The 14,514-nt window shown below is 37.4% G+C and overlaps 2 protein-coding genes across 2 annotated transcripts in view; both read right to left on the bottom strand.

The window, feature by feature from the left end:
- The window catches only part of ANXA1 (annexin A1), an 897,109-nt gene that overhangs the window by 393,052 nt on the left and 489,543 nt on the right, over positions 1 to 14,514 (bottom strand). The window lies entirely within an intron of this gene.
- The window catches only part of TMC1 (transmembrane channel like 1), a 178,196-nt gene that overhangs the window by 52,098 nt on the left and 111,584 nt on the right, over positions 1 to 14,514 (bottom strand). The gene's annotated exons all lie outside the window — the stretch shown is intronic.

Below are 14,514 nucleotides of genomic sequence, written 5' to 3'. Positions count from 1 at the left end.
GTTTTGGTTTTTAAAATATTATAGTCATATAAACCCCAAAGAACAAAAGGGCACAATGACATAAAGCTGACATTGTAGGTTGACAGGTGTCTCTAGATCATCTACATTCCCCCACTATCAGCCACACTTATCATGGAGAATTATACATTTTAAATAGGCTAGCATGTAAGGAAAAATAACTACAGATCATTATTCCTTTCATCCATCTACCACTTTACCCTTTGCAAATGGTGATTGTGTGTGCTTTCACATTTGTTCTCTTTAAAATCTCAGCAAAAAGTCAAGGTAGTTACTCTCCTTTTTACAGATGAGGAAGCTGAAGCTCAAAGGCATGAAATAATTTTCTGGACATTATCTAGCAGTGAACCACAGAGATAAGTCAAGGGCTCAGATTTTCTGACTTTGCTCTAGTGCTCAAGCTAGGACACCATGATGTATGAAAAGCCATACAAAATGCCTTTTTTTTTTTTTTTTTCAGGTCAAAAAGAGTTGAAAGCAGACATTCCCTATGGTTTAGGAAGAAAACGACTCCTTTGATTAAAATGCCACTGTCCAATTTTTGCACTGTCATTGAGCCAAGGGAAGGGCTTCAAGTAAAAATGGCTACTTGGCAGATAAGTTTTGAATGGAGTTTTATCACTGGCAAAGTTTTGACCTGAAGACAGCCTCCCAGGGAAGGGAGCCTGAACTGGATGAGCAGACTGGGAATATCTAACATGTGGGAAATGGTGTGAAAAGAAGTGGAATACTGAAAGGAATAAGGAAGGATGCCCAAGACAAACCCGCTTGCAACACATTTTTATTGAGACATGGCCGTGATAGCTATAAGCTCTACTCTTTGTCTACAGAGCAAAATACCAACAAATTTATGAAAATTGCTCATTTTTTAAGACTGCTATCATTTTCAACCACCTTATCTGAGAAGCAATCTCAATACATCATTTACCTGGGCAGGGGAGGTAGCAAAGGCAATTCCAGCATACATGTTGTTGCCTATATACTGAATTTCTTGACTTGGACCACAAGTTTGCAACTCCATTTATACCCTGAGGTCATTTGGTTATTTCATGGGTGCCTGTGGAGGTTTTTAACAAATCAAATAAATGCCTCTTTAAATCCTAAACCAAGAGGGTCACTATAATGTAGCCTCTGCTAAAATGAAAGTTGAGAAGAGGAAGGGGATTGAGAGACAGGTAGGAAACAATTTTCTAGAAGCCCACAGGATAAGACCACACAAGAAAAAGAAAATTACTGGCAACGCGATACTAAACAACATGTGGACTAGTTCTCTCTTATCCATGGTTTTAGTTACTTGTGATCAATTCATGGTTCCAAAAAATATTAAATGGAAAACTCCAGAAATAAACAATTCATGTTTTAAGTTTTATGATGTTTTGAGCACTGTGATGAAATTCCTCACCTTCCCACTTCACCCTGCCCAGGATGTGAATTCTCCCTTTGTTTAGTGTGGATGCATCCTGTGGATACAATAGTGTATCCATGTTGCTCGTAGTCGTCTCAGTTATCAGACTCACTATTACAGTAGGGAAATGCTTGGGTTCAAGTAACCCTTATTTCATGTAATGGTCTCAAAGTGCAAGAGCAGTGATGCTGGCAATTCAGTTATGTCACAGATAAGACATAAAATGCTTCCTTTAAGTGAAAAGGCAAAAGTTTTTTATCTAATGAGGAAGGAAAAGAAAATCATACACTAAGGTTGCTAAGATCTATAGTAAGAACAAATATTCTATCCATGAAATTGTGAAGAAGGAAAAAGAAATTAATGTTACTTTTGCTGTTGTACCTCAAACTGCAAAAGTGATGGTCACAGTGTGTGATTAAAATTTAGTTAAAGCGGAAAAGTCATTAAATTTGTGGGTAGAAGACATGAAAAGAAACGTGTTCCAACTGACAGCAATAGAATTTGCTATCCATAGTTTTAGGCATCCACTGGGGGTTTTAGAACATATCCCCTGAAGGCAAAAGGGTGCTACTAATTTAAATTATTTTTCCCCAGATAATTGTTTTAATTATTATTTTTTCTTTCCAATTTTTATTTTGGGTTCAGGGAGTGCATGTGCAGGTTGCTTACATGGGTAAATTGCATGTTGTGGGGGTTGGGTGTACCAACTATTTCATCACTCAGATGATGAGCATAGTACCCAATAGGTAGTTTTTCAATCCTCACCTTGCTTCCACCCTCCACCCTCACATAGGCCCTGTTGTCTACTGTTCTTTTCTTTGTGTCCATATGTACTCAATGTTTAGTTCCCATTTACACATGAGAATATGAGGTATTTGGTTTTCTGTTCCTGCATTAATTCTCTTAGGATAATGGTTTCCAGCTTCATCAATGTTGCTGCAAAGACATAATTTAATTCTTAATTCTTTTTTATGGCTGCATAGCATTTCATGGTGTATATGTACTACATTTTCTTCATCCAGTACACTGTTGATGGACATCTAGGTTGATGCCATGTCTTTGCTGTTTTGAATAGTGCTGTGGTGAATATGAGTACATGTGCATGTGTCTTTACAGTAGAATGATTTCTATTCCTTTGGTATTTGCCCAGTAATGGGATAGCTTGGCTAAATGGTAGTTCTGTTTTAAGTTCTTTGAGAAATTTTCAAACTGCTTGCCACAGTGGCTGAACTAATTTACATTCCCACCAATAGCATCTAAGTGTTCCCTTTTCTCCACAGTCTTGCCAGCATCTGTTTTTTGTTTTTCTGGTTTTTTTTTTTTTTTTTTTTTTTGTAACAATAGTCATTTAGACTGGTGTAAGGTAGCATCTCATTGTGGCTTTACTTTGCATTTCTCTAATCATTAGTAATGTTGAGTAATTATTTGTATGCTTAATGGCCGTGTGCGTCTTCTTTTGAGAAGTGTCTGTTGATGTCTTTTGCCCATTTTAATGGTTTTTTAGGGTTTTTGTGTTTTACTTTTGCTGGTTAGTTTAAGGTCCTTATAGACTTATAGACTCTGGATATTAGACTTTTCTTGGATGCATAGTTTGCAAATATGTTCTCCCATTCTGTAGGCTGTCTGTTTAGTCTGTTGATAATTTCTTTTGCTGTGCAGAAGTTATTTAGTTTAATTAGGTCCCACCTATCAATTTTGATTTTTATTGCAATTGCTTTGGGAGTCTTCTTACTGAAGTATTTGCCAGGGCTGATATCCAGAATACTATTTCCTAGGTTTTCTTCAAGGGTTTTTATAGATTAGTTTTAAAAACCAAAAATTTATAGTTTTAGATTTTACATGTAAGTCTTTAATCCACCTCGAGTTGATTTTTGTATATGGTGAAAGGAAAGAGTCTAGCTTTGATGTTCCTCATAGGACTATCCAGTTATTACAATGCTATTTATTACCCAGGGAGTCCTTTCTCCATTGTTTATTTTTGTTAACTGTGTCAAAAATCAGATGCTTGTAGGTGTGCAGCTTTATTTCTAGATTGTCTAACCTATTCCATTGGTCTATGTGGTGGTTAATATTAGGTGTCAACTTGATTGGATTGAAGGATGCCTAGATAGCTGGTAAAGTATTGTTTCTGGGCGTGTCTGTGAAGGTGCTGCCAGAGGAGATTGACAGTTGAGTCAGTGGACTGGGAGAGGAAGACCCACCCTCAATGTGAGTGGGCACCATCTAATCAGCTGCCACAGTGGTTAAAACAAAGAAGGTGGAAGAAAATGGGGTAAGCTGGCTTGGGGAGTCTTCTGGCTTTCATCTTTCTGCTCTGGTGGATGCTTCCTTCCATCCTCCTGCCCTTGGACATCAGACTCCAGGTTCTTTAGCATTTGGACTCTGGGACTTACACCAGTGGTTTGCCAGGGGCTCTCAGGCCTTCAGCCACAGACTGAAGGCTACACTGTCAGCTTCCCTGTTTTTGAGGTTTTTGGACTCAGACTGAGTCACTCTTGGCTTCTTCCTTCCTCAGCTTGCAGATGGCCTACCATGAAACTTCACCTTGCTGATCATGTGAGCCTTTGTCCCTAATAAAGTTCCCTTTCATATATACATATATCCTATTAGTTCTGTCCCTCTAGAGAGCCCTGACTAATACAATCTATGTGCCTGTTTTTCTATCAGTATCATGCAGTTTCAGTTACTGTCACCTTGTAGCATAGTTGGAAGTCAGGTAGTGTGATTCTGATGCCTCCAGCTTTTTTTTTTTTTTTGGCTTGTGATACCTTTGGATATTCAGGGTGTTTGGGTTCCATACAAATGTTAAATGGTTTCTTCTAATCTGTAAAAAAATGTCATTTGTATTTTGATAGGATTAGCATTGAATCTGCAAAGTGTTTTGGGCAGTATGGCCATTTTAATAATATTGATTCTTCCCATCTATTAGCATGGAATTTTTCCATTTGTTTGTGTCATTCCTGATTTCTTTAAGCTATGTTTTGTAATTCTCATTGTAGAGATCTCCCTGGTTAGTTATATTCCTAGATATTGTATTCTTTTTGTGGCTATTGTGAATGAAATTGCATTCCTGATTTGGCTGTCAGCTTGGAAAATTCTGGTGTATAGAAATGTACATTGGTTTCGTATTCTAAAACTTTGCAGAAGTTGTTTATCAGACCTAGGAGCCTTTGGGCAGAGACTATGGGCTTTTCTAGGTATAGAATTATATTGTCCACAAAGAGAGATAATTTAGCTTCCTCTCTTCCTATTTGCATGCTTTTTATTTCTTTCTCCTGCCTAATTGATCTGGCTAGGACTTCTCGTACTATGTTGAATAAGAATAGTGAGGGTGGGTATCCTTGTCTTGTTCCAGTTCTCAAGGGTAATGCTTCCAGCTTTTGCCTGTTCAGTATGATGTTGGCTGTGAGTTTGACATAGATGATTCATTATTCTGAGGTATGTTCCTTCAATGCCTAGTTAGTTCAGAGTTTTTAACATGAAAGGATGTTGAATTTTATCCAAAGCCTTTTCTGCAACTATTGAGATGATCATGTAGTTTTGTTTTTCATTCTGTTGACGTGATAAATCATGTTTATTTATTTGTGTATGTTGAACCAACCTTGCATCCCAGGAATAAAGCCTACTTCATCATGGTAAATATACTTTGAGAGTGCCGGTGGATTTGGTTTGCTAGTATTTTACTGAGGAGTTTTGCATCTATGTTTATAAAGGATATTGGCCTCAAGTTTTATTTTCTCATTGTGTCTCTGACAGGATTTGATATCAAAATGATGCTGGTCTCATGGAATGAGTTAAAGAGGCATCCCTCCTCCTCAAGTTTTTGAAATAGTTTCAGTAGGATTGGCACCAACTCTTCTTTATACATCTGGTAGAATTTGGCTGTGAATTTGTCTGATCCAGGACTTTTTCTGGTTGATAGGCTTTTTATTACTGATTCAATTCTAGAATTTATTATTGGTCTGTTCAGGGTTTAAATTTCTTCCTGGTTCAATCTTGGGAGGTTTTATGTTTTCAGGAATGTATCCATTTCTTCTAAGTGTTCTAGTTTGTGTGCATAGAGATGTTTGTAATCATCTCTGAGGGTTTTCTGTGTTTCTTTGGAGTTGATGGTAATGTCCCTTTTGTCATTTCTGATTGTGTTTATTTGAATCTTTTTTTTCTTTATTAATCTAGTTAGTGGTCTATCAATCTTATTTATACTTCAAATAGACAATTTTTGGATTTATTTATCTTTTGCATGGCTTTTTGTGTCTCAATTTCATTCAGTTCAGGTCTGATTTTGGTTATTTCTTATCTTCTGTTAGCTTTGGAGTTGGTGTGCTCTTGTTTCTCTAGTTTCTCTACGTGTGATGTTAAGTTGTTAATTTGAGATCTTTCTAACTTTTTGATGTGGGTGTTAGTGCTATAACTTCCCTTTTAAACTGCTTTAACTGGGTCCCAAAGATTCTGGTATGTCATGTCTTTGTTCTCACTAGTTATGAAAAATTTCTTGATTTTTGCCTTAATTTCATTGTTTACCCAAAAGTCATTCAGGAGCAGGCTATTCAATTTCCATGTAATCATGTGATTTTTAGAGATTCTCTTGGTATTGATTTCTATTTTTACTGTGCTGTGATCCAAGAATGTCGTTGGTATGATTTCAGTTTTTCTTAATTTGTTGAGGATTGCTTTATGGGTGAGCATGTGGTTGATTTTATAGTATGTGCCATTTGCAGATGAGAAGAATGGATATTCTGTTGTTGTTGAGTGGAGCGTTCTGTAGATGTCTGTTAGGTCCATTTGGTCATGTGTCAAGTTTAGGTCCCAAATACCTTTGTTGGTTTTCTTCCTCAATAATCTGTCTAATACTGTCAGTAAGCTGCAGAAGTCTCTCACTATTATTGTGTAGTTATCTAAGTCTTTTTGTAGGTCAAGAACTTATTTTATGAACCTGGTGTTCCAGTGTTGGGTACATATACATTTAGGACAGTTAAGTCTTCTTGCTGAATTGAATCTTTTATCGTTATGTAATCCTCTTCTTTGTCCTTTTTGATTATTGTTAGGTTAAAGTCTGTTTGGCTTTAAATAAGAATAGCAAGCTCTTCTCTTTTTGTTTTCTGTTTGCTTAATAGATTTTTATCAATCTCTTTGTGGCTTGATAGATTTTTATCAATCTCCTTATGGCTTGATAGATTTTTATCAATCTATTTTGAGCCTGTGGGTGTCACTGAATGTGAGATGGATCTCTTGAAGGCAACATACAGTTGGGTCTTGCTTCTTGATCCAATTTGCCATTCTGTGCCTTTTGAATGTGGCATTTACCCCATTTACATTTAAGGTTAATATTCATATGTGAAGGTTTGATCCTGTCATAGTGGTGTTAGTTGGTTGTTATGTAGACTTGTTTGTGTAGTTGTTTTATAGTGTCAATGGTCTATGTACTTATGTGTGGTTTTTGTGGTAGTTGGTAACAGTTTTTTATTTCCATGTTAGCACTTCCTTAAGGACCTCTTGTAAGGCAAGTGTGGTAGTAATGAATTCCCTTAGCATTTGATTGTCTGAAAAGGATTTTATTTCTCCTTTGCTTATGAAGCTTAGTTTGGCTGGATATGAAATTCTTGGTTGAAATTTCTTTTCTTTTAGGATGCTGAATATAGGCCCCAATCTATTCTTGCTTGTACAGCTTCTGCTGAAAGGTCTGCCATTAGTGTAATGGATTCTTTCTGTAGGTGGCCTTTCCCTTCTCTCCAGCTACCTTTAATATTTTTTCTTTTGCATTGACCTTGAAGAATCTGAGGGCTATGTACCTTGGGGATGGTCATCATATATAGGATCTTGCAGGGGTTCTCCGAATTTTCTGAATTTGAATGTTGACCTCTCTAGTGAGGATGGGGAAATTGTCATAGGCAGTACCCTCAAATATGTTGTCTAACTTACTTTCTCTCTCCCCCACTCTTTCAGGTATGTCAGTGAGTCATAGGTTTGGTCTTTTTACATAATTATATATTTCTTGGAGGCTTTGTTCATTCTTTTTTATTCTTTCTTTTTTATTTTTGTCAGACTGAGTCAATTTGAAGAACCACTTTTGAGCTCTGAGATTCTTTCCTCAGCTTAGGCTGTTCTGCTACTGATACTTCCAATTGTATTATGAAATTATTGTAATAGGGTTTTCAGCTCTATCAGATCAGCTTGGTTCTTTCTTAAAATGATTACTTTGTCTTTCAACTCTTGTATTGTTTTACTGGATTCTTAGGTTCATTGTATTGGGTTTTAACTTCCTACTAAATCTCAGCAATCTTCATTGCCATCCAGACTCTGAATTCTATGTCTATCATTTCAACCATCTCAGTCTGATTAAGAACCATTGCTGGGGAGCTAGCATGGTCATTTGGAAGTAAGAACACACTCTGACTTTTTGAGTTGCCCCAGTTCTTTTGCTGGTTCTTTCTCATCTGTGTGAGCTGATGTTTCTTTAATCTTTGATGTTGCAATTCTTTGGATGGGGCTTTTTGCTTTTATATTCTTTGATGCCTTTGAGGGTTTGACTGTGATGTAAGTTGGGCCTAGTCAACTGGCTTCATTTCTGGCTGATTTCAGGGGACCTGGGCTCAGCTCAACACTCCTGGGCTGTGTGCTGTAACCCGATGGTATAGGACCAGGCACACAGCTTTGTTCTCTGGCCTCTCAAGGTTAAACACCTGATGTGCTGAAGGAGATGAGGTGTTTCCAGTCTGTTAACAACAATGCTCCAATGAGGGTTGCTGGCAAAAGTGCTTTGTCGGGGCAGTGGCAGTGGGGTGTATGCTCATGTGTCAGTGACAGCAGAGCAGCAGGGTCCATGCATCTCTGCATGTTGGCAAAGCAGAGGGAGGAGGCTGCAGGCAGGTGTGTGTGGATGCAGGCTTGTCTTCAGAAGCTCTCCAACAGTTGGATGGGGTCTGCCAGGAAAGAAGCTATGGTGATGGCCTTTAAGAAGTGCCCCAGTTGGACATCCAAGCCTTTGCTGCAAGTGGGCACAGCCAGGCATGAACCTCAGGAAAGGCTGGCAGACAAGGGAGGCACTCAGATAAGAATGGCCTCATTCCATGGGCAAGACAACCCTGCTCTGTATTGGTCTGACAGTCAACAAAGGCCAAAGCCTACAGGGGCATGGTGAGCCTTCAGGGATGGGTGTCCTTGGCTGTGCTCTACTGCAGTCCTTCCTTTGCCAAATATTCTGAACTCCACATGGTCTGGAGTCCTGTCCCTGCCAACTCTTCAAGCAGCTCTCCTTATCAGTTCAAATATGCATGGGGGTCATGGAGTCTCCTGCAACTAGAATTATGGAGATCCATGGTGAGAGTGGGCTACTCCACACCTATTTAACTCTCCCTTCCTCAGGAGCAACTCGGGGCCAGGAATGAGTCCTAGAACTCATTCCTGAGCATAGCATTCCGAGCTTCCTCCAATTCTAGCACAGTCTACATCCTCCCTCCATCCACTCTTGATGCCTCTCTTCTGAAGATCTACTTGGAGTGTGCCAGTCTTCTTAACACCCTGGTTTCTCATTGGGAGAAGCTCTTCCTGGCTGCATCTTGTTAGCCATCTTGGCTCTTCTCAGCTATTTAAAATTCTTGAGGATGGAGAAGCTGTAGCAAATATTTGACTGCAGAGGATAACAACAACACAAAATTATACTACATTGGCCAAAACCACTGGTCATTTCTTTGTTTACAATATTTCCCCAACTGAGCACCACAGGGGCAAGGACTTTATTTTGCTCACCAAGAAAGATCCAGGTACTGGATAGTTCTCTTAGATTATCCATTCTAGGTGCTCCACAAATAGTAATTAAATGAATGAAAACATGAATTGTCATTCTAGAAGTAAACTTAGCACTGGAAAGAGCCTCACCAAGTAAATACATATAGCATAAATTGCATTTTTGCATAGCACAATACATATAATAAATGCATACGACATATGCTTGTTATGCTATTGCTGTTCAGTTCTGTCTCTGTCATTATGACAGGTTTTGACAACATCACCTCACTTTGTAAATAGCTGCCATTCATTGTGAACTACTGCCATCCTTATTAGTCCATTCTTGCAAGAGGACAGCTTTTTATGCTGATTTTTATAATCTAGATGCAGTTCATAGAGCAGTAATATAAAATGGAAGGTGGTGACTTTATGTCATTCATACCTCATTGCTTTTCTGCTCCAAGCATTTTTGAAACAAGGTCAACTATAGTTTGAGGAAGATGAGATAATCATATGTTTTATGAGATTTGCCAGAATATCATGTCCTTTAGGCCAGGTCCACTTACCCTTCCATAACCTTCCCTAGGGTCTGAAATTCATCATTACATACATCAAACATTATGATCTCCAATGAAAATATCTCTGAGAAGTAAAATATTAGACTGGATTCTATGAGGCACTCTCACTGCTTTCTACTAAATAGATAAGGAGAAATTCCTTTGACAAAGAAAAAAATTAATTGGGGGTGAGAATGTGGGGAGGAAAAAGAAACAATTTCAATGTTAAAAAATTAAAGATGTCAAGAGACATGGAAGATATTTAGGTAGAGTATCAGGTAGGTCATAACTGTCTGGGTAAACACCAAAGAAGTGTAAAGAAAATGGACAAAGGCACTGACATCTAAGTAGAAGGGAGAAAATAGAGTCTCATTGATTTAGAAATGGTATGTGTGAAGCTGGCCATGATTTACCTTGGAATATGCAAGAATCTTGTAGAACAAGGACTTGGTTTTGATAGGTTTAATTGTTTTTTAACAAAACGTTTGGTCACTTGAGTCATATCAAGGCCATAAAACTCTAAGGGAATTTAACAACAGACAAGAAACTATTTTAATATAGAATTTTTTTTTAAAAAAAAAGGCTACCCAGGATAAGACAGAGACATCACTCTATACTGATGATTGTTATCATCAATATAAATGAATCCACATTGGAAATTAGAAAAGCTAAGTCCTGGAATTAAAGCAAGGTGTTCAAAGCTCAGTTCTGCAAATTACTGGGTATTTGAACTTAGTCAAATCCTCAAACTCTGCTGAGCCTTAATTTCTCCATCCATCCAACAGGAATAACTAATGTGTACTCAACACAGTATATAAGATTGGTGGGAGGAACACATTGGCCTATGTAAGGAGAAGCACAGTACAGAGAGGTGGCAAGGTGTAGGGGGTAGAAGATATCTTTTGAACTAGAAAATCTAAATTCAAAGAGGTCTTATAGTCAAATGACCTTGCGCAGTTCATTTAGGATCCCTGAGTTTTATTTCATTATCTGTAAAATTATACAACTAATAGCTACTTTGCAATGTTTAGGGATTAGAAGTAGTGTAATTTAAACTGATTCATGACAGATGTTCAACAGATGTTAACTGTTATTATTTCAAGTAAAAATCATAATTATTGTTGCAGCTCCAGAAATATGGATGAACATACTGTCATTTTGCCAAATTTAAAAATATTTATCTGCATGTGTTGAGGCTGGTTTTTTATATATGTAGTTTATAATATATATCTCATATATATAATATGTATGATAGTCTATGTAGACAAAAATTTTAACACCATTTAAGGGTTGTGTATAGCACATGATTTAAGTATCCAAGAATATTTGTTAGTCCATTTTATAAGTATTGTTATAGACAGGATCATAAACAGAAAAATTATATTTAATCCCAGGGAGCCCTGTGCTAAGGTTTGACTGTTGGTCTCCCCAAATGTCATGTAGAAATTTGATCTCAATGCTGGAGGTACCTAATGAGAGGTGTTTGGGTCATAGGGGAAGATTTTTTTATGAATAGATTAATGCCTTCCTTTGCAGGGGATAGTGAGTGAGTTCTTACTCTATTAGTTCCCATGAGAGCTGGCTGTTTAAAAGAGCCCAGCACCTTCCCATCTCTCTTTTGCCTCCTATCTCACCATCGTGATCTCTGCACATGCTGGTTCCCCTTTGCCTTCCACCATGAGTGGAAACAGGCTGAATCACTCACTTGATGCAGATGCTGACTCCATGCTTCTTGTACAGTCTGTAGACTGTCAGCCAAATAAACCTCTTTTCTTTATAAATTACCCAGCCTCAGGTATTCCTTTATAGCAACACAAAATGGACTAAAACAACTTACAAACAGGAAAAAGTCTTGAAAGAAGCCTATAAGGATAAAATAGCTATGAGTTTCTTATTAAGACATGTATTCCCAAAATGATTCAACTGTTTCCAGTAGTTTAACTGCTGTAAAACAGACCAGTAAAACCCCAGATTTTTAGCTTAGAGAATTATTTTTAATGGGAGCAGTTGGGTCCTGATGTCAAGCCACTTTTACTTTGTGACATAAAACTTTAAACTAATGAGGACAATATTTAAAGGAGCTGATGGTTTCTATGTTGTGTAACTTTACGTTATGCTGTTTTACTTTGCTTTTAATACTTATGTTTATATTTATCATGAAGATTTCTAAGCATATGATGTGGTTGAAAATGTACACTGACCTGGAAAGAAAAGGAAAAAAAGAAGGATAAAAGAAATGAATGAAGGGAGGAAGAAGAAAAGGGAAGGACTTAAAACTAAGGTGATCAACCATCTTTGTTTGTTGGGGACTGAAAGGTTCCCAAACGCAAGACTTTCAGTTCTAAAACCAGGAGAGTCCTGGGTCAACAAAGTTAGTCATCTTATCTTAAAACTTCAAACTATTTTCTTGGATTTCTATCTTTTTATTTTATGATTTTGCTATTAAGTAACTAAAAATAGATATTTGCTCCCATTTTGTGAATGAATATGCAGAAGCTAACAGAATGAGCACAATGAAAAAATCTTGATGTAGCCTAGTCGATTTTAGAACTTAGGTTCCCTTCTATTCCGTTTGAGTAACGTATGTCATAAATCCACTCAAACTTATTCCAAGAGAATATTTGACTGGGATAGGAGTAGGAAGAGATGATTAGTGATTCTGTACAAAGATTTATATCTCATCAATTCTTTTCCTACTGAGTATTGTCCCATGGGCTGGTGGTGGGGTGAGAGTCATGTATTGTTTTCGAGTTGTCTTGCTGTTTGGGCAATGAGTTTAAACTACTTGCTAATCAGGTAAGGAGCAACCAAAGGTCCATGCCAGAGGAAAGGTTCAAGGCCACACTGGTTTGGTTGACAGAACATGAATGACTTTGAGGGGGAAAATGGATTTCATGCCCTGCAGCTATCCCAAATGGCATCTTTGAGCAACTTTAAAAAAGCCACTACTTCCTCTAGAGCCACTCTGCCCAATAGAGTGTTCCACCAACATCTGGCTACTGAACATTTGAAATGTGACTGGTATAAAATACACACCAGATTTCAAAGACTTGATACCTTCTGAAAGGCAGAGAATATCTCAACAATAATTTTATATTGCTTGTTAAAATGGTAATACTTTGGATATATTGAGTTAAATCAAATATATTTATTATTAAAATTAAATGTACCTATCTATTTATTTAATATGACTACTAGAAGTTTTAAACTTATATAAGTGACTTGCCTGGCATAGTGCTGCTCTAGATACTTTAAATTCATCTGCCAGAAAATAATTTATTAAACATACAAATCTACTGATGTACAACTGCATAACCATACATGACTACCCTGTTTTGGGGAGCTATAATGTGGCCTCAACTCCTACTATGCTGGCCTTTTCTCTTCAATAAGCCTATGAATTATAATCCTAATAAAATAGTTAACATTTGTTTAATAATTTTCTCATCCAGGCATATTCTAAGTGCTTTGTATTAATTCATTTAGTCCTCACATCCATTACACCTCTATTACCAAGGGGAAACAGGAGAACAGAGCAGTTGAGCCATCTGCTAATGATTGTATAAATACATACAAGGTAGAGCTGGGATTTGAACCTAGGCAGAATGACTGTGGGGTACACAACCTGCACAGTTACCGAAAAAAGCTGAGTAATCGGACATGAGAAAATATTCTTCTCCACTGACTATAGAAACTAAAGGAGCAACACAGAAATGATACTCATGAGGCCTCAGTAATGTAAATGATACCTCTGACTTCAGCCCAACCAGAGCAATATAGTCAAAAGACTAGAAAATATCTTTGATTTTTGGAATGTGATAGTAGTTTATCTGATGTACAGTCTCTTATATTTGAGGTCTCTGATTACACTTGAACAGGTTGATAAATGTCTTACATATAGGATTTCCCACAAGGTTTTAAGTCCCAAAAGAGCTTAAAAATGAAATATGGCAGTTTTCTCTGGAGGAACCTGTAAGTGAGGCAGGTTTAGGACACAAAGTGTGTCACAGACTGCTTCAGAGAGCTCCTGCTTAGAGTGACTCTGCACTTTTTCCCTCTTAGACCCTCAGGCAGAGGGGCCTCCTACAATGAGGGGAAAACTCATTCACCTTGAGCATAGTCAAATAAAAGAATGGCAACCTTACTTGAGATGTTTAAACTCTTCTCGTAAACTGGTTCAAAAAAAAAATTGGCTAAAGGGTCATTTTTCTTATATGTAAACCCAAATAACTCTGCTAGGCTTCTGCAGTCTTTAAGTAGGGTATTATAAATATATTTTAGGCAGGGGGAAAAATGAACTGCAGTAATATCAGTTCTCCAGTGAAATTCCTCCCCATACTCCAATACATCTTTTCCCAAGACAAACCATGATTATACAGTTGATTGTGACGGTTTCATTGGGGACCATTCATTTTTTCTGTCTTACACAGCTAAAATTTTTTGGATGAGTGATTATTCCGGTTTTTTTTTTTTTAAATGAGTAGAGAACAATAGATTCTGCCTATTGAGCTGATTCTGCAAGTTAAAACCTCTCTGCACGCAAAAGAGGGGCCAGCAGCTGTTTCCCTGTCTTGCTGGCAACGTTAATTCGTACCTTCAAGTACAAAAATGCACATTTAAAAAATATGTTTAAACACAAGATAGACATGCAAGCATTAGTCTGACCCCATGAGATGACTCAAAGGCCTGTGTTTATGTTCAATTCTTTTGAAGATGTAATAGTCTAACATTAGTGTTGGTATTAAAACTACATTTCATCTCTTACAGACTCTGTTTCCTTTAGACATAAAATAGCAACAAAATTATATC

This window comes from Macaca thibetana, chromosome 15 (genome assembly GCF_024542745.1).
Source record: "Macaca thibetana thibetana isolate TM-01 chromosome 15, ASM2454274v1, whole genome shotgun sequence".
Classification (NCBI taxonomy): domain Eukaryota; kingdom Metazoa; phylum Chordata; class Mammalia; order Primates; family Cercopithecidae; genus Macaca; species Macaca thibetana.
Note: the sequence above shows the minus strand (reverse complement) of the source record. Positions and strands in the feature narration are given on the sequence as shown.